The sequence below is a fragment of the Pseudophryne corroboree genome, chromosome 5 (genome assembly GCF_028390025.1).
Source record: "Pseudophryne corroboree isolate aPseCor3 chromosome 5, aPseCor3.hap2, whole genome shotgun sequence".
NCBI lineage: Eukaryota > Metazoa > Chordata > Amphibia > Anura > Myobatrachidae > Pseudophryne > Pseudophryne corroboree.
The window spans coordinates 99195644-99219734 of NC_086448.1; the positions used below are offsets into that span (position 1 = coordinate 99195644).

Sequence of the window (24091 nt, forward strand, 5' to 3'; positions counted from 1 at the left end):
TCTGGACTGGGGAGCTGACCAAGGAATCGTGGAAGTCGGAGTACTCAAGGGGCTACCAGCCAAGGTAATCCTCGGGAATGATCTGGGACAAGGACTAGTGACACGCTTCGTCCAGGTGGTAACCAGAAGCCAAACACGAAGAGAGGTGACCCAGGCTACAGATATGGTCCAGAATCAGCCTACCCAGACAATGGTGAGTGACTGTAGTTCATTGTCCAGTACTTTAGAGGTAGACTTGGGGGAGGTGGACCGGAGTGAGTTCCGACAGGCCCAACGGAATGACCCCTCCCTGAGCAAATTGAGGAGTGCAGCCGAACTGGGGTTGGAAACAGCTGATAGAAGTAAGATAGTGTGGGAAGAGGAATTACTGTACCGAGTGGTCATCCCTCGGCCCGGACAGGAAGCAGTCATGCCTACTAAACAGTTGGTGGTACCTACACAATACAGAGCACAATTACTAGCTCTTGCCCACGACATCCCTGCAGCTGGCCATTTTGGCACCCGGAAAACATTGGCCCGACTGTTGTGGAATTTCTTCTGGCCACGGATTTCTAGAGACGTTAAGCAGTATCGGGACACCTGTGATACCTGTCAGAGACTGGGAAAGCCCCAACAGAAAGCTTTTCTGCACCCATTACCTATTATAGGGGAGCCATTTGCCCGTGTTGCCATAGACCTAGTTGGACCATTAGCTATTCCCAGTCACACGGGCAAGAAGTACATCTTGACACTGGTGGACTTTAAGACACGTTACCCTGAAGCCGTGGCCCTGTCATCCATTGACACGGAACATGTTGCGCAAGCATTGACGGACATATTCAGTCGGGTCGGATATCCACAGGAAGTCGTCACAGACCAAGGGCCTCAATTCCAAGGTGAACTAATGCAAACCCTGTGGGAAAAGTGGGGGGTTCGGCCTCTTCGGACCACCCCTTATCATCCGCAGACCAATGGACTATGTGAAAGATTCAATGGAACGCTGAAAAGACTCCTACAAGCTTACGTACAGTCCGAGGGGAGGGACTGGGAGAGAGCCCTGCAACAGCTTCTATTTGCTTATCGGGAAGTTCCACAAGCATCTACCGGATATTCCCCGTTTGAACTTCTGTACGGCCGGAAAGTGCGGGGGCCCCTAGACCTGGTCAAAGAGAGTTGGGAGGGAACTTTCCAAGAACACCAGCAGCCCATTTTACAATATGTAGAGAACATGCGGAATCGGATGAGAAGATTGCTACAGTTAACCCAAGAGCATCTCCGGGAATCACAAGAGAAACAAAGGGAATGGTACGATGCCCACGCTCAAGACCGTGAGTTGAATCCAGGGCAAAAGGTCATGGTGCTTATCCCAGTGCGTAGAAACAAACTGCAAGCCACCTGGGATGGACCGTATACAGTGGTAAGGCGTACCGGACCGGTCAATTATGTGATCGCCCTGGATAAGGGAGGGAAGCGCCTACGCACCTTCCATATAAATAGAATTAAAGCTTATAGAGATCGTCAAGTAGCGGCCATGATGGTATGTTGCCCTCCGATGGAGACACCAGAAACTGATCCATTGCCTGACTTTTTGGGAGCTGCTAAAAAGAATAAGGGAGTGGAATCAGTCCAGGTGGGACTACAATTGAATACGGCACAGCAGCAAGAGATGCAGAGGATCTTAGAGGCTGAACAAGCCCAGTTTTCATGTCAACCTGGTCGAACTCACCTGACCACTCACCATGTGGACACTGGGAACAGTAAGCCCATCCGACAAGTCGCTTACCGAATGACCCCAGATGTTATGAGACAGGTGAAGACTGAGATCAAAGAGATGCTAGCTTTGGGGGACATTGTGCCATCTAAAAGCCCATGGGCCGCTGGGGTCGTGTTGGTTCCCAAGAAAGATGGGACTACATGGTTTTGCGTGGACTATCGCAAATTGAATGAAGTAACCATAACTGATGCTTACCCTATGCCCCGTATTGACGAGCTACTGGACCGGATTGGAGGGGCCAAGTTCGTCTCAACGCTGGACTTAAGCAAGGGTTACTGGCAAATCCCACTTACCAAAGAAGCCCAGGAGCGTTCTGCCTTCATCACACCCATAGGACTCTTTGAGTGTACTACCATGCCTTTCGGGATGAAGAACGCCCCTGCCACATTCCAGCGAATGGTGAATGACCTACTGGAGGGATGTCAAGACTTTGCACAAGCCTACCTCGATGATATCGCCATCTTCAGCCATACCTGGGCAGACCATTTAACTCATGTGGCAGAAGTGCTCAAAAGGATCAGACAGGCCGGGCTCACCATACGCCCAGATAAATGTCAGATGGGGATGGCTGAGGTTCAGTACCTAGGACATCGGGTTGGAGGAGGATCTATTAGACCAGAACCGGCAAAGGTGGAGGCTATTGTCAACTGGCCCCGACCTGTCAACCAGAAGCAAGTGCGGGCCTTCCTTGGGGTTGCTGGCTATTACAGAAAATTTATACCACATTACAGCACCGTGGCCAAGGCCCTAACGGACTTGACCAAAAAGAGATATGCTCGGAAGATCGAATGGACTGTTGAGTGTGAGCAAGCCTTCACCATCTTAAAAGACACGCTGACTCGAGCCCCAGTGTTGGCTGCCCCTGACTACCATAAAAAGTTTATTGTGCAGACAGACGCTTCGGGGTGTGGACTTGGGGCAGTGTTGTGCCAGGTGGGAGAAGATGGTAGGGAACACCCAATTGTGTATCTATCTCGTAAGCTAGCTGACCGAGAGATAGCCTATGCCACTATTGAGAAGGAGTGTCTAGCCATAGTCTGGGCCTTAAAGAAACTACAACCTTATCTCTATGGTAAAGAATTCACTGTTATTACTGACCATAACCCGTTAAATTGGCTAAACAGAACCTCAGGGGAAAATGGGAGGTTGTTGAGGTGGAGTTTGGCGTTACAAGGTTTCAACTTTTCTATTTCTCACAAAAAGGGACGAGACCATCACAATGCTGACGGGTTATCCAGACGTGAGGAAACAAATGCCAGACTTCGCAGACCTTCGGGCCGAGACAACAGTCAGGACTCCAACATTGGCATCATGCCTGTCTCCTCGATTTAAGAAGGGGGAGGTATGTGAGGAGACCAGGGAAAGGGATGTCTAGGACATGCTTTCATGTTAAAAAGGATAGAGTTAATCCTATGGCCCAAGTTCTGAGTTCTTAAATTGAAGCCCTCAGTCTGCAGAAGTCACACACAGGAAGTATCCCAGAAGCATACAGCAGGGGAGTGTTTCTTTTAGAAAAGCCCTCCTCCTTCCCCTCTGGAAAGACTGACAGCATGATCCACCAATCAGAAAGGAGGAGAGAGAAGGAACCAGCAAGGGGGAATTGTGGGGAGAGGAAGTGGCTGGGAGAAGGAGACTGTGTGTGTGTGGAGGTGATGGTGCACAGCTAGACTCACTGGAGGTTGGGGTGTCGTCCCCTCTCAGTGTCATCAGTGACCAGCCACTCTGTGTGCCCTGCTACAGCTGTCATTACTGCCCAGGACTGGAGGAGATATACAGCAGCTGGTAAGGACTTTGCTGAACTCTGAGTGGACATTATTAGTATAACCCTGCTTGCTGTTCACTGGATTTCTGGGTCTCCCTGAATAAAGATCACCTTGATTTTCATTATAACTGGCTCCACAGTGTGATCCCTGAACCCCAGGATACCCAGGTCACCCGGTATCCTCACACACACAGTGACCACAGGTAGCAGAGCCGCTTAAACACACAGTGACCACAGGTAGCAGAGCCGCTTATACACACACAGGGGCCACGGGTAGCAGAGGCACTTATACACACAGTGGCCACAGGTAGCAGTGGTGCTTATACACACACAGTGACCACAGGTAGCAGAGCCGGTTATACACACAGTGACCACAGGTAGCAGAGCCGCTTATACACACACAGTGCCCACAGGTAGCAGAGGCGCTTATACACACAGTGGCCACGGGTAGCAGAGGCGCTTATACACAGAGTGGCCACGGGTAGCAGTGGTGCTTATACACACAATGACCCCCGGTAGCAGCGTCACTTCTAGACACAATTCTCATAGGTAACAGAGGCGCTTATACACACAGTGGCCACAGGTAGCAGTGGCGTTTATACACACAGTGCCCACAGGTAGCAGCGCCACTTATACACAATGGCCACAGGTATCAGTGTCGCTTAGACACATAATGGACACAGCATTAGTGTTTCTTATGAATCCAATGTCCATTGGTAGCAACTATACTCACAGAAGTTCAGTGTGTGTGTGTGTGTGGGGGGGGGGTTTGGAAAGGGGGTGGGTTCAGTGAGGTGGAGGTGCGTATCCGTGCCGCTGATCACCGCGATTCAGGGAATCACTTGTAGCGGCTGCGGATGGTGTCCGAGGTGCTACGTGTGGCGGTGGGGTGGGTGCGGGAGGGGGGTATGGGGGTGGGGGATGTGTGGGGGTGCAGTGGGCGGGGGAGGGGCGTCTGAAGCAGATGTGGTGGGTGCCACGGGTGGGGGAGGGGCGGGTGGGTTGTAGGGTGCAGGGGCGAGAAGTGGGTATAAGGGTGGTGCGGGGTTGCCGCAGGTGGGGTGGAGGGTGCGTGGGTGTAGGAGGGGGGGGAGGTGCAGGGGTGCCGCCGGTGGGGGAGGGGGGGGTTGTGGGTTGTAGGTGCTACGGGTGGGGGAGGGGGCGTGCCCCGCGGGTGAGGGATGGATGTGGTGGGTGCCACGGGTGGGGAAGGGGTGTTGCGGTTGGGGGAGGGAGTGCTGCGGGTGGTGGAGGGGTGGGGGTGCTGAGGGTGTGGGTGCTATGGGTGGGGGAAGGAGTGCCGCGGGTGGGGGAGGGACGTGTGCCGCGGGAGGGGGGCGGATGTGGAGGATGCTGTGGGTGTTTAGGTGGGGGAGGGTCGTGTGCCACGGGTGGGGGGCGTATGTGGTGGATGCCGCGGGTAGGGTGGTGAGTTGCAGGGGGGAGAGGTAAGTATGGGGGTGGTGCAGGGTTTTTGGGGTTGGGCCGGTGGGTTTTGCTGGTTGTGGGTGTTACGGGAGGCGGCGGGAGTGCCGTGGGTGGGGGAGGGGTGTGTGCTGCGGGTGGGGGGCGAATGTGGTGGGTGCTGTGGGTGGGGGAGGGGTGGGGGGTGCGGATGTGGTGGATGCTGTGGGTGGGGTGGAGGGTGCAGGGGGGGGGGTAGGTAGAGGTAGGTGTGGGGTGGGGGGGTGCTGCGGGTGGGGGAGGGGTGGGTGGGGTGGAGGGTGTAGCGGGGGGAGAGGTTGGTATAGGGGTGGGGGAGGGGCATGGGGTTTTGCGGGGTGTGGGTGTTACGGGTGGGGGAGGGGTCGGGAGTGCAGCGGGTGGGGGAGGGGTGTGTGCTGTGCTGCGGGTGGGGGAGGGGGTGGGAGTGCCGCGGGTGGGGGAGGGGGTGGGAGTGCCGCGGATGGGGGAGGGGTGTGTGCCGGGGGTGGGGGAGGGAATGCCGCGGGTGGGGGAGGGAGTGCCGGGGGGTGGGGGAGGGGTGTGTGCCGGGGGTGGGGGAGGGGTGCTGCGGGTGGGGGAGGGAGTGCCGCAGGTGGGGGAGGGGTGTGTGGTGCGGGTGGGGGAGCGGCGGGAGTGCCGCGGGTGGAGGAGGGGTGCTGCGGGTGGGGGAGGGGGCAGGAGTGCCGCGGGTGGGGGAGGGGTGCGTGCAGCGGGCGGGGGAGGGGTGCGTGTCGCGGGTGGGGGAGGGGTGCGTGTCGCGGGTGGGGGAGGGGTGCCGCGGGTGGGGGAGGGGGCGGGAGTGCCGCGGGTGGGGGAGGGGTGCCGCGGGTGGGGGAGGGATGCCGCGGGTGGGGGAGGGGTGTGTGTCACGGGTGGGGGAGGGGTGCGTGTCGCGGGTGGGGGAGGGGTGCCGCGGGTGGGGGAGGGGTGCGTGCAGCGGGTGGGTGAGGGGTGTGTGCCGCGGGTGGGGGAGGGGTGCCGCGGGTGAGGGAGGGGTGCGTGTCGCGGGTGGGGGAGGGGTGCGTGCCGCGGGTGGGGGAGGGTGCGGGAGTGCCGCGGGTTGGGTGGATGCCACGGGTGGGAGGGTGCGGGATGCCGCGGGCCGTGTGCCGTGGTTGGGTGGGGTGGATTCTGTGGGTGGCGCGGCCCGTGTGCGGCGGGTGGAGGTGTTGGGTGGTGTGTGTGCTGCGGGTGCGGCTGTCAGCGTTGGTTCTCCTCCACACTGTGCGGCAGGCAGCGGTGAGAGCGCCGCTTACAGTCCTCGGCTGCAGTGTCACCAGGTGCAGGGAGTGTACAGGGAGGGGGGAGAGAGGGGAAGGGGCGGAGATGGGGAGGGGACTGGGCGGGGATGGGTGGACAGAGGGAGGGGACTGTTCCTGCCCTGCATCCAGCCGCCCAGATCTGTGCCTGTGACTCCGCCCAGCGTTGCGGCCAGCACAGAGTCACAGACTTGGGCTAATATATAGGAGATGACAACCTGCAAATTACACAATTAGCAAAAACAGAAGGTGAGAAAGCCCTGCTCACAAGAGGTTATACTACAAAATGTAATGGGTGGACACAGAGTGGTAGAGTAGAGAAAAGCAGTGCGCAGAGCGGCAACTGGGGGGGGGGGCTAAGGGGGCATCCCCCGGGCGACGGATTTAAGGGGGTGCCAATTCGGTCGGAGAAAAAAAAGTGAGAAACTCGCGATAAATCAGAAGCATGCTGAGGTGGGGGTAGGCTTCAGAGGATAAGCAAGGGCTGGATTAAGGGGGGGGGGGCACAGGGGTCGAGTACCCCAGACCCGCCTGTCTCAGGGGGGCCCCTGGCCGGAGCTAAATGGACAATTTTTAGCTGATGTTCGGTCCCGATTATTTTTTATGCTGTGCACGGGAGAGAATGCTGGCCATGCTCCCACAGTGATGAAAAACGAGGGCGCGGCACATGCAGATGTCCTGCTTCCATCCATGATAAAGTTGGGGGGTATGTAGTAGACATGACCCTGATAAAGGACTAAACAATCAGCTCCTAACTCATTTTGCAAACACAACCTGTAAAATTACTGATTGTTCGGTACTTTATCTCCCTCCACTGTACCTCTCTCCAAGCTTTGATAAATCCCCCTAAAAATGTGGAAGTAGACCTAAGAGATATCTCTGATTAGAGCAAGGTATATGCATATGGCCAGCACCCCTTGCCCGCTGGCATGATATTAAGTATGTGGGCATGCTAAACCCTGTAGTTCCACAACAGCTAGAAAGCAGGGTTACTTACCTCTACCGTACAGTATTTACAATATCAGTACAACTGTCTGCCTTAATACTGTTGCAGCCCTGCCATCTCTGCCTGCGTAGTGTTTCTATGTATTCACATAGCCACCGTTATAAATTCTCTGGTACCCTACATTCAGCTGTTACCCGGCTGGCAGCATGTATAAGTTATTGGCTGGAGACAGTGAAACGCTTCCTTAGTGTCTGGGACTTAGAAAGGTCACGTGCTTTATATTTTACTTGTAAACAAGGCCCCAGGGAGGCACTAATTAGAGCTATGCCTCAAAGCTAAAATGTGTACTTATTGATTTAAATAATGAAAAGACTTGGGAAAGATCAGAAGCAAGCATCCATCTCCAGAATCATCCACAATCCGCACGCTTAAGCACAATTTGTTCCAGCCTCAGTATTAACTGCCTGTGTTATATCAGACAATTAGTGTCTCTTATCTATCCATTAGTTTTCCGTTACATATTTCATGTTTGTGACTTACTGTATTTGAAGACGGAAATTAAATTACAGAATATCCTCTATATTTTTTGCATTAGGTTTGAGGGTATCCAGTCTTTAGGTTGGCAGCCAGGACTGCCATCAGAAATTGTGGGGGCCGGGACTGACAAAAATAGGATTTTAATTACCTACCGGTAAATCCTTTTCTCGTAGTCTGTAGAGGATGCTGGGGTCCATTTTAGTATCATGGGGTATAGATGGTTCCGCAGGAGCCTTCGGGATTTTAAGACTTTTCAACAGTGTGAACTGGCTCCTCCCTCTATGCCCCTCCTCCAGACCTCAGTATAGGAACTGTGCCCGAGGAGACAGACAACTTCGAGAGAAGAATTGACATTAAACTAGTGGCGAGATTCACACCAGCTCACACCTTACAAAACATGCCGCCTAACATGGCCTTCAACATAACCCATGCTAACGTGCATGCATAACATAACAGCAACTGCTGTAAAACATCTTAACACATGAGAACCTGTGTAAAAAGACAAAACGTCATTTGCAGGAAAAATGAGCACTGGGCGGGCGACCAGCATCCTCTACTGACTACGAGAAAAGGATTTACCGGTAGGTAATTAAAATCCAATTTTCTCTTATGTCCTAGAGGATGCTGGGGTCCATTTTAGTACCATGGGGATGTACCAAAGCTCCCAGTACGGGCGGGAAAGTGCTAATGTTCCTGCAGAACTGACTGACCAAACTGAAGGTCGTCAGCAGCCAAGGTGTCAAACCTGTAAAACTTAGCAAACGTGTTTGCCCCTGACCAAGTAGCTGCTCGGCAAATTTGCAACGCCGAGACACCCCGGGCAGCCGCCCAGGAAGAACCCACTTTCCTTGTAGAGTGGGCCTTTACCGATCCTGCCATGGAATAAGCGTGCTGAATGGTACCTCTGATCCAGCACGCAATAGTCTGCTTAGAAGCAGGACCCCCAGTCTTGTTGGGGTCATAGAGGACAAACAAAGATACTGTTTTCCTTATCCGAGCCGTTCTTGCAACATAAGTCCTCAATGCTCTGACGACATTCAAGGACTTTGAAACGGCTGAGGTGTCAGAAGCCACTGGCACCACCACAGGTTGGTTGATATGGAAATAAGATACAACCTTTGGAAGAAAATGCTGACGCGTCCGCAGTTCAGCTCTATCTTCATGAAAAATCAAATAAGGACTCTTGTGTGACAGAGCCCCTAATTCAGACACTCGTCTGCTGAGGCCAAGGCCAACAGCATGACCACTTTCCAAGTGAGAAACTTCAACTCTACCTCTTGTAGAGGCTTAAACCAGTCCGATTTAAGGAACTGCAACACCACATTAAGATCCCATGGCGCCGCAGGAGGCACAAAGGGAGGTCGGATGCGCAGAACCCCCGTCACGAACGTCTGGACCTCAGGAAGGGAAGCCAACTGTTTCTGAGAGAAAATGTACAAGGCCGAAATTTGGACCTTGATAGACCCTAATCTCAAGCCAGCATCCACACCCGCCTGTAGAAATAGGAGAAGACATCCTAATTTAAACTCCACCACAGGAGACTTCTTGGATTCACACCAAGATACATATTTTCTCCAAATACGATGGTAATGTTTGGATGTTACCCCTTTCCTGGCCAGAAAAAGTGTGAGTATGACTTCATTGGGAATACCCTTACGGGCTAGGATCTGGTGCTCAACAGCCATGTCGTCAAACGCAGCCACGGTAAGTCTTGATAAACAAACGGCCCCTGCTGAAGCAGGTCCTCGTGAAGAGGAAGAGGCTGAGGATCTTCCAGTAATAACTCCTGAAGATCTGGATACCAAGCCCTCCTTGGCCAGTCTGGAGCAATGAGAATTGCTCAAACCCTTGTTCTTCTGATGATCTTGAGAACTTTTGATATTAGTGGAAGTGGAGGGAACAGATACACCGACTGAAACACCCACTTGGCCACCAGTGCATCCATTGCTATTGCTTGTGGGTCTCTCGACCTGGAACAATATTTCTGAAGCTTCTTGTTGAGACGTGATGCCATCATATCTACTTGAGGAACGCCCCAATGATCTGCTACCTCTGCAAAGACTTCTGGGTGGAGGCCCCATTCTCCTGGATGGAGATTGTGTCTGCTGAGGAAGTCTGCTTCCCAGTTGTCCACTCCCAGAATTAAAATTTGCCGACAAAGATTTTGCATGTCTTTCTGCCCAGAGGAGTATCTTTGTCACCTCTGCCATTGCCGCTCTGTTTTTTTGTTCCGCCCTAGTGGTTAATGTAAGCTACTGCTGTTACATTGTCTGACTGGATCTGTATGGGACGACCTTGAAGAAGGTGTGCCGCTTGATGAAGGCTTTTGTACACAGCTCTCAATTCCAGAATGTTTATGTGAAGGAGTACTTCTTGACTTGACCATCGTCCTTGGAAGATTTCCCCTTGCGTGACTGCTCCCCAACCTCGGAGGCTTGCATCTATGGTCACCAGGATCCAAGTCTGAATCCCGAACCTGCATCCCTCCAGGAGGTGAGAACTTTGAAGCCACCACAAGAGTGAAATACTGGCTTTTGTTGACAGGATTATCCTCCGGTGCATGTGTAGGTGCGATCCGGACCACTTGTCCAGTAGGTCCCATTGGAACACCCTGGCGTGGAATCGGCCAAATTGTAGAGCCTCGTAGGCCGCTACCATCTTCCCCAGCAGGCGGATGCACTGATGAATCGATACGCGTGCTGGTTTTAAAACTTGTTTGACCATCCGCTGGATCTCCAAAGCCTTTTCCACCAGTAGGAATACTTTCTGTGCTTCCTTGTCCAATATCATTCCCAGAAATGATAACCTCATTGTGGGTTCCAATTGTGATTTCTCCTTCATCCACTAGGGGCCACTGGAGCGTAGTTACAATGGGGAAATAGTAGGCAGTAATTGGGAGCTGGCACTTTAAAATTCTCACACTGTGGCTAGCTCCTCCCCTACTATCTCCCCTCCAAGCCAGTCTTAGTTTAGTGCCCGAGGTAGCTGGTTCACTTGGGTTTAGCTGAAGAATTTTTTCTTTTTTCTTTATTATTTTATTTTTCTTTCACACACTCACAGACTGGCAGCTCTGCCACTGCCAGTCTGCACCGCGGGAGCTGCCGGCGGGGTCCCATCGCAGCTGCATGCGGCTCGGGATGGGCCCCGGCTGAGGGAGACACTGAGCTCTCCTGAGCTGGCAGGACACCGCTGCGTGTGGTGCGTGTCGGGGCCACTCCATCCAGCAGAAGATTCCGGCAGCATGGCAGCGGTGAGTATCAAAAATGGCCGGACACCGCTGCGTGCGGCGCGTGTCGGGGCCGCTGGGTCGAAACGCCTGACGGAAGGAAGCGGTGAGTACAATCTCCCCCCCTCCCCCTTCAGACTGATGTATGTTTTTACATTTTTCAGTTTCAGTGTTTTAATACATGGATGGACAGGCTCCCCTATACTCTCCAGTCAGACAGGCCGGAGTGCATAAAAGGCTTACTAATTTGAAATTGGCGCCATTATGTGGGGGGCGGAGCTTCAGCCCGCTCTGTAAGCAGGCTCAGCGCTCTTCACTCCCCGGCTGCTGCATACAGGCAGCCGGGTGATACATTTACATATATCATATATCTGTGTAATAATTAGCATAGCTCTCATGGCAGAGTGGTAACACCTATGGTTACTGAAGGGTTAAATCTCCTCTGTCATTGTGCATTGTGTAAATATTGTTTCTTTTTCTTTTGCCTTGGATTTAGCTTGCATTGCATAAAATGAATATAGCTCCACCCATAGTTTGTTGGGAACTGTGTGAAATCACCACCCCTAGATGAAGTACTAGGCTGTATCCTACATCCCCCCATGTAGCCTGTTTTATCCCTCCTATGCAGTAAAGTTAAACCAATAAAGTATTTACTTTTGCCTACCCCTCCCTGGACATTCCAATCCCTCCCTAGACAATGATGCCTTATATACCATTGTTATGAACAATAAACGGAGAGTGATTCTTAATTACATGGTGTCGTGTATTATCTGTAATTTTAAGGATTGCTCTCACTGACGTCAGTGGCCATCAAATCGAGGGGTACAAGAAGAGGCTGATATCCTTTCAAGTGGGGGCTCAGTCCTGGATTCAGTTGATCGCCCCCGAATCGGTAAGATAGAGAATTCATTGTCTGTCTTTTCCGTAAGGGATTGCGTTCAAACACTGAATTTGAACTCGCTCCGTGTTCCGGGAACACGTGACAAGGTAATATTTAAGTCCGGGACTTAATATTACGTAGTTTTATGTAAAGCCATAAAACAGGTATCAGGGATACCATATAATCTTTAATGTCTGGGACTTAAAGATACGTCTGAGAAAAGCGCAATTCTCCAAAGACGTTAGTATCTGGGATACTTAAAAAATAGACCTGGGGTCTATACGTAACGTAGAAAATACCCCGATTTGATCGCCTATATATTCTTGTATGTTTGTAGTGTGATAAGTTCTTATATTTGGTTCAGACGGCTGGTAAGTTTTCGTCTGCCAGATATCTTTACTCAAAACTCTTTTCTTGCTTCCTGTTTAAAACGCTGTATTTTTTCTGACATCTTGTACGAAGGTAAGCGTACCCGTCAAAAGATTTCATGTTCTCATTATACAGATAATATTGTGATATTGTCAATGACTAATTAACTGGTGTTAGCTAATGCATGCATAGAAAGTCTTTTTGTTGTGAAATTGTATAGAAGGTTTTTTTTTAAAAACTGCATTTTTGTTGTGATATTGCATAGACAGTTGTTATAAGTTGTTGTAGAAATTGCGTAGAAAGCTGGTGTAGATTGTATTCTTTACTATGGGAGGGGGTCAGAGTAAGACAGTCATTTATCCTCCACCTTTACCAGGAGAAACATGTAAGGAATATGTTGCCCGTAACTCCACCACAGATTATTATTTAGTTAACCCTTGGGTAGATAACTTAGCGGGGTGGACAGAGAAAGTTGGCAGCCCCAGTCCATTCCCCCGTGACGGTATTAATTATCCCTTTTATATGGACATGGTCAAAGGTCTTTGTCTGGAAGATAAGGAAGCCTGGCCATGGTATGATCATGACCCACAATGGGACATGACATATATGCGTGCTGGAGGAGAGCAATGGCTCACGATAGCACCTCATTGGTATGACAAGAATATCAAGCAGAAACAGCGTAGAATAAAATCTGTAACTTCCCGACTACACAAAGCTGAGGAATTTAGAAGCAACAAGTTTCTAAAAAACTCTTCTCCTCCGCCCTACAGTCCCCTATACCCCTCCTTAAAAGACACAGATCTGTTAGCTGCAGTTGCTTTGTCACGAATTCCGATGCAAAGGGGAGGGGGAGGAGGGGAAGGGGAAGGAGAAGGAGGCTCAGGAGGAATAGCCCCCCCTGACAGTACCCTCCACATAGACGTAACCACCCCCGCCCCTAGTGCCCCTACTCCTAACAAACAAATCACCTCCCGCCGTAACGCTGACTCAACTGTTGTCATTAACCACCCTCTTACCCCCTCCATAACGCGATCCGGCACTGGTTTCCTTGAAAACAGTGCTGATGCCAGCAGTGTCGCCACCCAGCACCTGCCCTTTATGACAGTAGGGGATCAGTTGTTAAAGAAACCCATTGAAATAGAGGATTTAGACAGAATTGTTAAGAACTGTCCCAAACCCACTGTTGCACCTGACGGCTGCATAGCTTACTTGAAAAAGGCTTGCACAGGACGCAGCTATACTCAAGAAGATATGAAGCTGATCATAGATGGGGTTATAGACCATTACAACGGGTGGGATTGGAAAAAGATTCCCACCATAAACACTCCTACCACCTTTAACGATGCCGTTCGCTACCCTCTCAATACTGGGGACGGTGTAACGGAGATGTGGAAGGAAATTGAGACCCATATGAAAGAGATTTTTAAAACCCGAGCTTCTCTTCCTATTGCCGTAGCATGTAAACAAAAGCCCACTGAAACTGTCACTGAGTTTTGGAAGAGGTTTAAAAAGTGTTGGTCTGAAGATGCAGGTCTTACTCTTGTAGATACAGACCATTTACTAATTTCTACCTTTGTAAATAACTTGTTGCCATCTGTTATGGTCCCTGTTAAGCAAGGTGTTTCTTCCTGGACCTCTGATAATATTAAGGAATTTGAAAAGCACTTATATGAAAAGGAAGCTGCAGGATGCTTTGATGTTAAAAAACCCTTGCAGAATGCCCCAACTCATAATTACCAAAATCACAGAAACCGGGGAGATAGACGCCAGCAGCACTTTACTGGCCCACCCCGCAATCCAGCCCGATATCAAAACCCACAAGCCAGGCCACCCCACCCCCCTGACTCTGCCAGCAGGAAACAAACCTCCTGCTTCAACTGTGGAAGGGACGATCACTGGGCAAGGGATTGCCCTTGTCCCCCACAAAACCACCGACAGCCCCAAGCTCCGGCTCCCTCCCGGGATCATCCCCGACAGTCACACAACAACCCCTTTCAGGATCATGTCCGATTCCGGGTTGACTGGCAGGATCCCTCCCGCTGACGGGGCCCGGAGGAGGGTATCCCAGCCTTTGCCCAACTCACCAGACACTGGAAGGACCCACCGCTACTAACCTTGATTATAGGAAAGAGAGCAATCCCTTTCCTGGTAGATAGCGGGGCAACTACTAGTGTTTTGTGTGTCGACCTGTACGATGGTCATTTGGAAAAGACTGCTCCTTCAATGGGAATCAATGGGATACCCACAGATGCTTACCTGACAGATGCCCTTAGTGTCAGAACCACGGGAGGCACGTATATGGGTAAACACAATTTCACTGTAATACCTGAATGTCCAATTAATCTTCTGGGAAGGGATCTTCTTAGCAAACTCGAAATCTCCATTCTCCCTTCACCCACTAGCAGTGGCCTGGAGGTCGAGTCCCCACACCTACCGGTGTGGGAGGCAACAGACATTACACCTGATTTTGACAAAGTGAACCCTGCTCTATGGTCGGAGGGTCCCTATGACACTGGCCTCATTCCTTGCACACCATATAGAGCAACCCTGAAACCTGACACACAACCTGTCTATCAAAAGCAATACCCCTTGTCACAAGAGAAGGTTGAAGGTCTTAGACCAATGATACAACAGTTTCTCCAACAAGGCATTCTCAGACACATAATCTCACCTTACTGCACACCAGTCAACCCTGTTGCTAAGTCAGATGGTAGTGTAAGGTTTGTACAAGACCTCAGGGCAATTAACCAACTCATTGTGCCCATAGCACCCATTGTACCTGACATTAACTCACTCATTTCAGCTATCCCTGCAGATGCTGCATTATTTTCTGTAATTGATTTAAAAAATGCATTTTTTAGCATTCCAGTGGATGCACAGACACAGTTACTCTTTGCCTTTTCTTTTGAGGGCAAGCAACTCACCTGGTGTCGTTTACCCCAGGGCTATATTGACGCACCCGTTGTCTATAGCATTGTACTCCAGGCCACATTGGGGCCCTGGCAACCTCACCATGGTTCAGTCCTGCTACAGTATGCAGATGATCTGCTGCTCTGTAGTCAAACTGAGGAGGCCTGCCGGGAGGATGGTATATCACTGTTAAACTGGCTCTGTGAATGTGGACACAAGGTGTCCAAAACAAAAATGCAATGGTGTAAGAAGCATGTGGATTACTTAGGTTTTGTGCTCACTCAGGGGGAAAGGAAAGTCAGTCCACAGCGCATTCAGTCTGTATTGGGCCTGGTCACCCCAACTACCCAGAGAGAACTGCTGTCTTTTCTGGGTATGGTAAATTACTGCAGACAGTGGATATCTGATTGTTCCTATTATGATAACATTTTGAGACAAGCCACACTGAAAGACAAACCTAACATTGTACAATGGTCACAAGAAATGTTAACTGCATATGAAAGCTTAAAGTGTATGTTAATGAAAAGTCCGGCACTTGGCCTCCCCAACTATGTACTACCTTTTCATTTGTTTGCAAGGGACAATTGTAAAACCATGGCGGGGGTGCTCACACAGTTTCATGGAGGAAAGTTGCGCCCAGTGGCATTTTTTTCCAAAGTAATGCCTGTCACAGTGCAAGGTATGCCTGCTTGCCTCAGGGCACTTGCAGCCTGTGCAATGGTAACTGAAATGGCCACCACACTCACCCTAGGCCACACAACAATACTTCACACCACTCATGATGTTCTAACCATTTTAAAAGGGTTACACACACAACACATGTCAGCTCAGCGCCTCAGTGGATATGAGGTTCTCCTTTTGAACAACCCCTCCCTCACCATTAAGTATGCCACCAACTCTTCAGGTCCTGCACCCATTCTCAACGCTCTCCTGGGGCTCAAAGGTCCTGAAGACCACCCTCCTGAACCCCATGACTGCTCAGCCTCCATTGAGTCAGAAACATCCCCCAGACTGGACATGTCCCCTGTCCCTGTCCCCGACGCGGATGTCATTTTTGTAGATGGTTCCTGTAGCAGACCCAATGACACCACGTACCAAGCGGGTTATGCTATTGTCACTCTCCCTGACATTATTCTGGAAGCACAGCCCATTCCTTACCAGTCAGCACAGGCTGCAGAGCTCATTGCTCTCACAAGGGCTTGTCACCTTTACCGGAATAAACCAGTCACCATCTACACTGACTCCAAATACGGGTACGGCGTCGTGCATGACCATGGGGTCATTTGGCAACGCCGTGGTTTCCTTGGAGCTGATGGAAAAGGCATATCACATGCCCAACTCATCTCTGACCTTCTGCATGCCATAACCTTACCCTCTGACATTGCAATCCTCCATTGCAGGGCACACACGGGGGGAAAGGATGCAGTCTCCCTTGGAAATGCCCTTGCTGACTCTGCTGCCAAACATGCAGCCTCACAGCCCATCACCCAGGCCCACATGTCCATCATGACCCCCCCAGCTCTCGACAACCATTACCTGATCACCCAGTTACAGGCCTCAGCCTCCACTGCCGACCTAGCTGACTGGACTTACCCAGTTTTGCAGAAGAATCCTAAAACAGGATTAATCTGCAAAGAGGGGAAACCCTGTATACCCCAGTCCAGTGCACCCTTGTTTATTGCTCACTACCATGGCATAGGACACCACAGTAAGGCAACAACTACCTCACTCTTACGTAATGATTTCTATGTCACGGATGCCAAGTCATTAGTAGATCAGTATGTCAGTAGATGCATCACTTGCCTGCGAAACAACCCCAACAACCCTGACAAGGCAAAACATCAGCATCTTGAATATCCCACCACACCCTTTACACACCTGCAAATTGACTTCACCCATATCCCAGGTACTGGTAAACAGGAGTATGCCCTGGTCATTGTAGACATGTTCTCTCGATGGCCAGAGGTATTCCCCACTAAATCTGAGGATGCAAAGACAGTTGCTAGGATCCTAACTCAGGAAATCATCCCCAGATGGGGGTGCCCATTGCAAATCAATAGTGATAAAGGCTCCGCCTTTACAGCAAAAATTACACAGGCCTTGGTAAAGGCCCTGCAGGTGGAATGGAAGTTCCACATCCCGTATCACCCGCAGAGTTCAGGGGTCGTAGAACGCATGAATAGGACCCTCAAAGACAAGCTTAGGAAGGCCACAGGAGGCACCTTCCACAAATGGAAGCAAGTCCTTCCCATTATCTTGGCAGAAATTAGAATGACACCACAAAAGACTTTGGGTTACTCCCCCTTTGAAATATTAATGGGTAGGCCCTTCCCTACACCTTGGGCTAAGAAACCATTAGTAATACAGGAGGGAGATCTAGAACTTATCAGAGAAGAGTATGTCAGGTCCCTGATAATAAAACTGAATGAAATTGAACATGAGGTTGTTTGTAAAAACCCTTTGAATCCACAGGAACCTACACACCCCTTTAAAGTCGGAGACAGAGTCGTGGTGAAGGTGCTCCCCAGGAACAAGAGCCCAGGAGACTTTACCTACGGTCCAGAGACAGAGGTCGTAGCAGTAACCAGAACAGCAGTCCTGACAGAGGAAAGCCCCACCTGGATCCATGCATCCCGAGTGAAAAAGATTCCTAGACCAGACCTAGAGAGGGAAGCAAGTGATTCCAGCGAGGTACAAACGGGGGCAGACAGCCCTGACCTCCCACCTAGCGAAGACAGAAGAACAGAGGAGGATGAGGAACCTGTCCCCTACCTCTATCCTGGGGACTATGTTGATAATCCTAATGGTCCTCACTTGCCAAGCTACAGCTGAAGTAGACATTACACAAAAATCCGGCACCTACACATTTTGGTATAACTCCTCCAATACTGAGGTTGCCGCCTATAAAATAGATTTCTGTACCATTGCTCCCTGTCTTAACAAACATTATGCCTGGCAGTGTGATCAGTATGGTACACGTAATACCCCCACTGAAGCCTATATTTGTGTTACTAGTAAATATTGGGGAAATAAATGTGCGTATTGGGGATCAGTGGGATGGAATTCTGGCCATAGTTATGGATACCAGCCCAAAGAGGCTCTCTCAAGAAAAGACAAATATGGTGAGTCCCTGCTTACCCGTCTTACCCTTCATAGACAAAACAGATGTGATAGTAAATTCATATTAAGCATAAAACATCCCCAGTCTACTGATGCAGGCACCTATGTCCTAGGTGAATCCTTTTTTTTAAACCCATCCCTTACACCATTCTTGTTACAGGATATGTTTAACAATGAAAAGTATGCCCAGCTCAAGCCCCCTAAACCACGCCCCAACCTCTTGAAACCTCATATAACCACCTTCAAGGATATGATGGCCGTTAACAATCCCACCTTTAAAGACACCCTAGCTATTGAAACTGGTTTCTCTGACATCAATTTCTGGTTAGAATGGATGAAGTATAGTGCTAGCAAACATAATAAAAGTAACTGTTATGTCTGTGGCAAATCTAGGCCCCACCTAGGTACAGTGCCCCTTAATATACCCCTAGAACAGGAAAATTGTTTTTTCAGCCTTTTTAATGACACCAAAACAAATGACAGTCAGTGCGAAATGTGGAAAAGGGAATATCCCATATTGTCAAAAAATCCCAACCCAGGAAGCACCATAACCATATATCCTGGAAACTATACCTGTTATACATCTAACACCACCACAGGGAGAAATTTAAAAACCTTCCCACCAGGGTATTGTGCAAATAAAAGAACAACTGTTTTAGTCAACCAAACTAGATCATTAGGTGACATTTATTATATATGTGGGGATATGAAGCTTAGAACTAAATTAGACACACCATGGTATGGTGAGTGTGCCCTGGCCAAAGTCATAATGCCACTCCTAATGATCACCGATGACCCCACTCCTCCCTCTAATACTCCTGCTAATCGAAAGAAAAGAGCACTCCCAGGAGGTAGCTTTGACCCCCACGTATACATTGATGCTATAGGGGTCCCAAGAGGTGTTCCAAATGAGTTCAAAGCTAGAGATGAAGTGGCTGCGGGTTTTGAATCATTGTTCCCTATAGTAACTGTAAATAAAAACGTAGCCTGGATTAATTATATATATTATAACCAACAAAGATTTGTTAATGATACCAAAGATGCTCTTAAAGGTATAGCTGAACAGCTAGAAGCCACTTCCCAAATGACATTTCAAAACAGAATGGCCCTTGACATGATTCTAGCAGAAAAAGGCGGTACATGTGTTTACATTAGTAAGGTGGAAGGCTGTTGTACATATATTCCTGACAACACTGGTCCCAATGGTAAGGTTACTTTAGCCATAAACAAATTAGAAACCTTATCCATAGAACTTAAGAAAAATTCAGGTGTTGATAACCCATGGAGCCAATATTTTGGGTGGATTGAAAATTGGAAACAGGCTCTTGTGCAAATAAGTATATTCATAATAATAACTTTAATCTTTATAGGTCTCATAGTTTATTGTGTGATTCCCTGTGGAAAGAAACTCACATCTAAAGGTATTGACACAGTCTTGATGTATTATGATGTTACCACTAGCCCCATCACCTCCTCTGATAGCAAAGGCCCCGATGATTATGTTCAATATCTAAAAAATTGGAGAAACAAAAAGGGGGCTCTACAGAAGAATCATGTCGTATAACAATCATGATTCTAAGAGGGGATTGAAGGGTTAAATCTCCTCTGTCATTGTGCATTGTGTAAATATTGTTTCTTTTTCTTTTGCCTTGGATTTAGCTTGCATTGCATAAAATGAATATAGCTCCACCCATAGTTTGTTGGGAACTGTGTGAAATCACCACCCCTAGATGAAGTACTAGGCTGTATCCTACATCCCCCCATGTAGCCTGTTTTATCCCTCCTATGCAGTAAAGTTAAACCAATAAAGTATTTACTTTTGCCTACCCCTCCCTGGACATTCCAATCCCTCCCTAGACAATGATGCCTTATATACCATTGTTATGAACAATAAACGGAGAGTGATTCTTAATTACATGGTGTCGTGTATTATCTGTAATTTTAAGGATTGCTCTCACTGACGTCAGTGGCCATCAAATCGAGGGGTACAAGAAGAGGCTGATATCCTTTCAGTTACGATGCCCACGAGCTAGGGTTCAATTCCAGCAAAGGACACACTCTCCCCGGCCGCAGCATACACACTTACAGGCAGCCGGATGATAGTGCGGTTTTAATCGGGCTCAGGCTTTCCGCTCCCCGGCCGCACATCGCTCCCCGGCCGCAGCATACAGGCGGCCGGGGGATGCATGGGCGCTTTCCGCTTACTATACAGCGGATTTGAATTTGGCGCCGAAGCGGAGAGGGCGGAGCTAACTCCCGCTCTGTACGGCGGGCTTTCTCCGCTCCCCAGCCGCTGCAGCATGACGAGACGCCGTTCCACAGTCCCCCGCTCCCCGGGCCACTGAAAGCTCCTTTCCTCTCCTGGCTGTGCAGGGAGGATTCTTTACATGTATAAGGTATGAGGGGGGGGTGAAGCTTATTCCCCCCGGTGGAGGCTCCCAGCTCTCATGGTCTCTAGGCAACACACCTGTCTCTGGAGTTTGTAGCTTTTCTGTGCAGTGTGCTGCAGAAATATTGTTACATCTTGCTTTGGCTACATTCCTCCTGCAGGGGAGTCCTCTGACCGGCATTTCAGACATTTAGATCAGGAAACCTGCTCTATTACAGGAGCTGGGACTCAGCTCATTGATAATTTAAAAATCTACTGTGCAGTATTTCTTTACCCTACAAATACGCAGTATTTATCTACCCTATTAGGTGCACAGTATTTATCTACCCTATTAGGTGCACAGTATTTATCTACCCTATTAGGTGCACAATAATTATCTACCCTATTAGGTGCACAGTATTTATCTGCCCTATTAGGTGCACAGTATTTATCTGCCCTATTAGGTGCATGGGTTCACTGTGGTGTGTGTATATAGATATATATAGATATGTTTGTATATATATATTTAAGTGTGTGTGGGTATGTATATAGATATATCCATACAATACCATATATAGGGGATAAAACAAACACTTCCGCAATGTTTTCTAAAAACAGAATACCCCACCTTGCCACATAACATTTTCCCCCATCTTTTCTCACAGGCTGGTCACCATTTTGAAAAGCCAGCGTAACCTCCGAGAAACATCGGGTGCACCTTAATTAGCGGTACACTACATACAGGGCGGGGTGTTGCCTTCCCTTTATTATTCCTTGGTGTCACTAGTTACTAATGCTATTTGTAATTGGGGAATGTGTGTAAGGTATCAGACAAATAGCGCTGTGGCTCAGTACGCTTGTAGCGGGTATCTGAACAGGGGTTTGAATCCAAACAAAACTTTAAGGAGAGCTCCTATAGCCTAGGGCTAAGACTCCTGTCCCACAGCGCAGCGCTACTGGTTCAGGTCTCCGCTGCTCCAGAAAGTTTAGTTGAATCGTGTCGGTCACTACACATTATAGCGCAGACCTTACATAGGGCTGTGTTTATTTAACCCACCTTTTCTCCTTTCGTTTGTCTCACCTGGGATAGTCAAAGAATTCCCTCTTAGGTGTGAAGTATGCGGTGGAGCCATCTGCTTAGCCCTCCACGCACCTGCAGGACACTCCTGTTTGAACAGCTCAGATTATGCAGGTAATGTCACTGGTAACCAGAGACCTTGTACGTCATTTCACCTCTCCAGGTTTATAAAGGAACCTTGCTAACCTTCCATGTTACAATACTGATGATGTCTGTTTTCTGTGGAGTCTGAACCTGTGTCTCAGAATATCCAGGTGCATTATACAGCAGTTCGTCTGATACTGCAGGTAAAGGAGGCGGGCACGTCAAGTCCATCAGGGTTCGACACCGATGACGAAATGACAGCGACTGGTCCAGTTTCGGATGAGCTGGGCAGGCTCCGGTAGACGGCCGGCAGACACCCGAATACACAATTTCAGGTATCAAACAATGTTTGTTTTCCTATCCTTTCCCCGCAGACGGCAGGAAAGGGTATCAGAACCTCTCCAGGGTATACCCCTCGATGTATCGCCGGTCCAACAAGCTGCCGTTTTCCTGAGGCAACCTTGCTCAGGGATCCATCGAAGACATATACAGCAGCAGGGTTCTACCTTGTCCGGAGCAGGTAGGTTGTGGAACAATTGTCCTCTAGGTTACAGGATGTTTCGCATCCGGATCAATTGATACTTTGGTACGGGTCAGAATCACGATTCTGCTTTATGTTCTTTGGAGGTCTCCACGTCTGCAGTCTCGGAACCTGCATTTTCGCTTTGGGCTGTCTTAACCCGACGACCTCTGGGGCTGCGACAGTGACAGGTGAACATGAAATCCTACGGGGCAGATGGTTCAGGGGAAGGAACTTTCTGCAGGATTTCTTGAACCATTGGAGGTAAGTCCACTTTGCTTTCTCCTACTTCTGCCCCAGCTCCAAGACAGACCTTTACCGGTCTTTCCTTTAGATTTTTACCGTGCCCTTTCAGGCTTCCGATTCCACACGGGCGATATCTCTGTCGCCAGGGGATCTCATAAAAAAAAAAAAAGCTGAAGCAGAGGTTCAGCATCCTCGGTCCAGTCTGATTTTACATCATCCTACACACACACTAAAGGTCAGACTTTCCTACCACCTGGAGGGTCCCAGGGTAGGCGCAGGTCGGTGGAAGAAGGCTTGGGCGGTTACAGACTAGATTTGGGAGTACAACCGTCTCGGGAGTCCCTCGGCAGGGGTCGGCCGATTTACGATGACAAGAGAGTCATAATGCAGGCGGCGCTCCATATGCTTCTAACCGCAAAGGGTGTTGATCCCTGTTTTTTACATATCATTTGAATCGGGACAGTTCTCAGGCCTTTGTTTTCTTTTCACGTTCCGAAGCCAGTTGGCTCGGCCAGGCCTATTCTGGCCTTAGAATCCTTTCAGTCTGTGATTGCTAGTTGAACAAGAAAGGGAGTTTTACGCGTCCCTTGTCTTCAGGGATGCCTGTTTACTGATTTCCGTTGGGTTTCCTCATCGGGCTTTACTCAGTCGCATTACAGGATTCTCATTTTCACTGTAAGTCCTTTTCTTTCGGTCTCTCTTCCGCTCCCACAGGGTTCAGGAAGATCACAGAATAACTCTTTTTCAAGGGGTTGACGTTGGTTCCCTAATGGGACAAATCTACTGCTACTATCCCACTCTGTACATTACGTGGCTTCTGAAGATCCGATTTATGCTCCTCATAAACGTTTTCTCAACAGGGTCCGTCGGAGGATTTTTCCTTCCTCGGTACCAGGTACTCTATTTCTTCAGTCAAGCTGCGACGCAATGAGTGGTCGCCTACATTCCCCTCTGAGCGGGGGACAACAATCTTCTTTCCAGATCAGGCCACCAGGTCAGACTCCTGGGTGAGGGAACATTCCCCGGAGTTTTGTCAGCTGGTCTGCTGTGGGCGGAGATTTCGAATCGACCTCAGGGCGTTCTGACTGACTCTTTAACCCTTTACTACTCACCGACGTGAGCTCTGGTGGCAGTAGCCGAGGATGCCCTCAGGGCTCCTGGGAGTTTCTGGTTATTCTATCCTGCCTCCTTTTCTATTTCTACCTCACTTTCGGTAACACAGGAGGAGAATATGCGTGCTAGTCCTCTCGGTGGCTCTGGTTGGGCCACCCATGACTTGAAGATACGGCTACAACTGTTGTCGGTAGAGGAGCCTTGGCTCCTACCTCGACTGGACTGTCTACTTCAACAGGGTCCTTTTCTTTGTTCAATCTTACACTGATTTCATTTAACCGTGTGACTGTTCACGAGCCCTCAGAAGGGAGGAGTTCCCTAGTTCGGTTAGGCCTACTAGGCCCCGATTTCAGAAGTCTGTTACCTCTTCTCGCTTTTGCCACTTTTGGAAAGCTGTATGGGACATAATAAGGATAAAAGGGGTTTTTCCCCTTCTTTCAGTTACCATTCAGCCGTAATCTTTGGTTTCTCTGG

General features: G+C 49.5%; 1 protein-coding gene and 1 long non-coding RNA gene across 3 annotated transcripts in view; one reads left to right on the top strand and one right to left on the bottom strand.

Moving 5' to 3' along the window:
* The window catches only part of PTER (phosphotriesterase related), a 414219-nt gene that overhangs the window by 262623 nt on the left and 127505 nt on the right, over window positions 1–24091 (bottom strand). The gene's annotated exons all lie outside the window — the stretch shown is intronic.
* LOC134928811 (uncharacterized) lies at window positions 9–3643 on the top strand. Its single transcript, XR_010178027.1, has 2 exons — window positions 9–193; window positions 2957–3643. It is a non-coding gene; the product is annotated as an uncharacterized LOC134928811 (long non-coding RNA).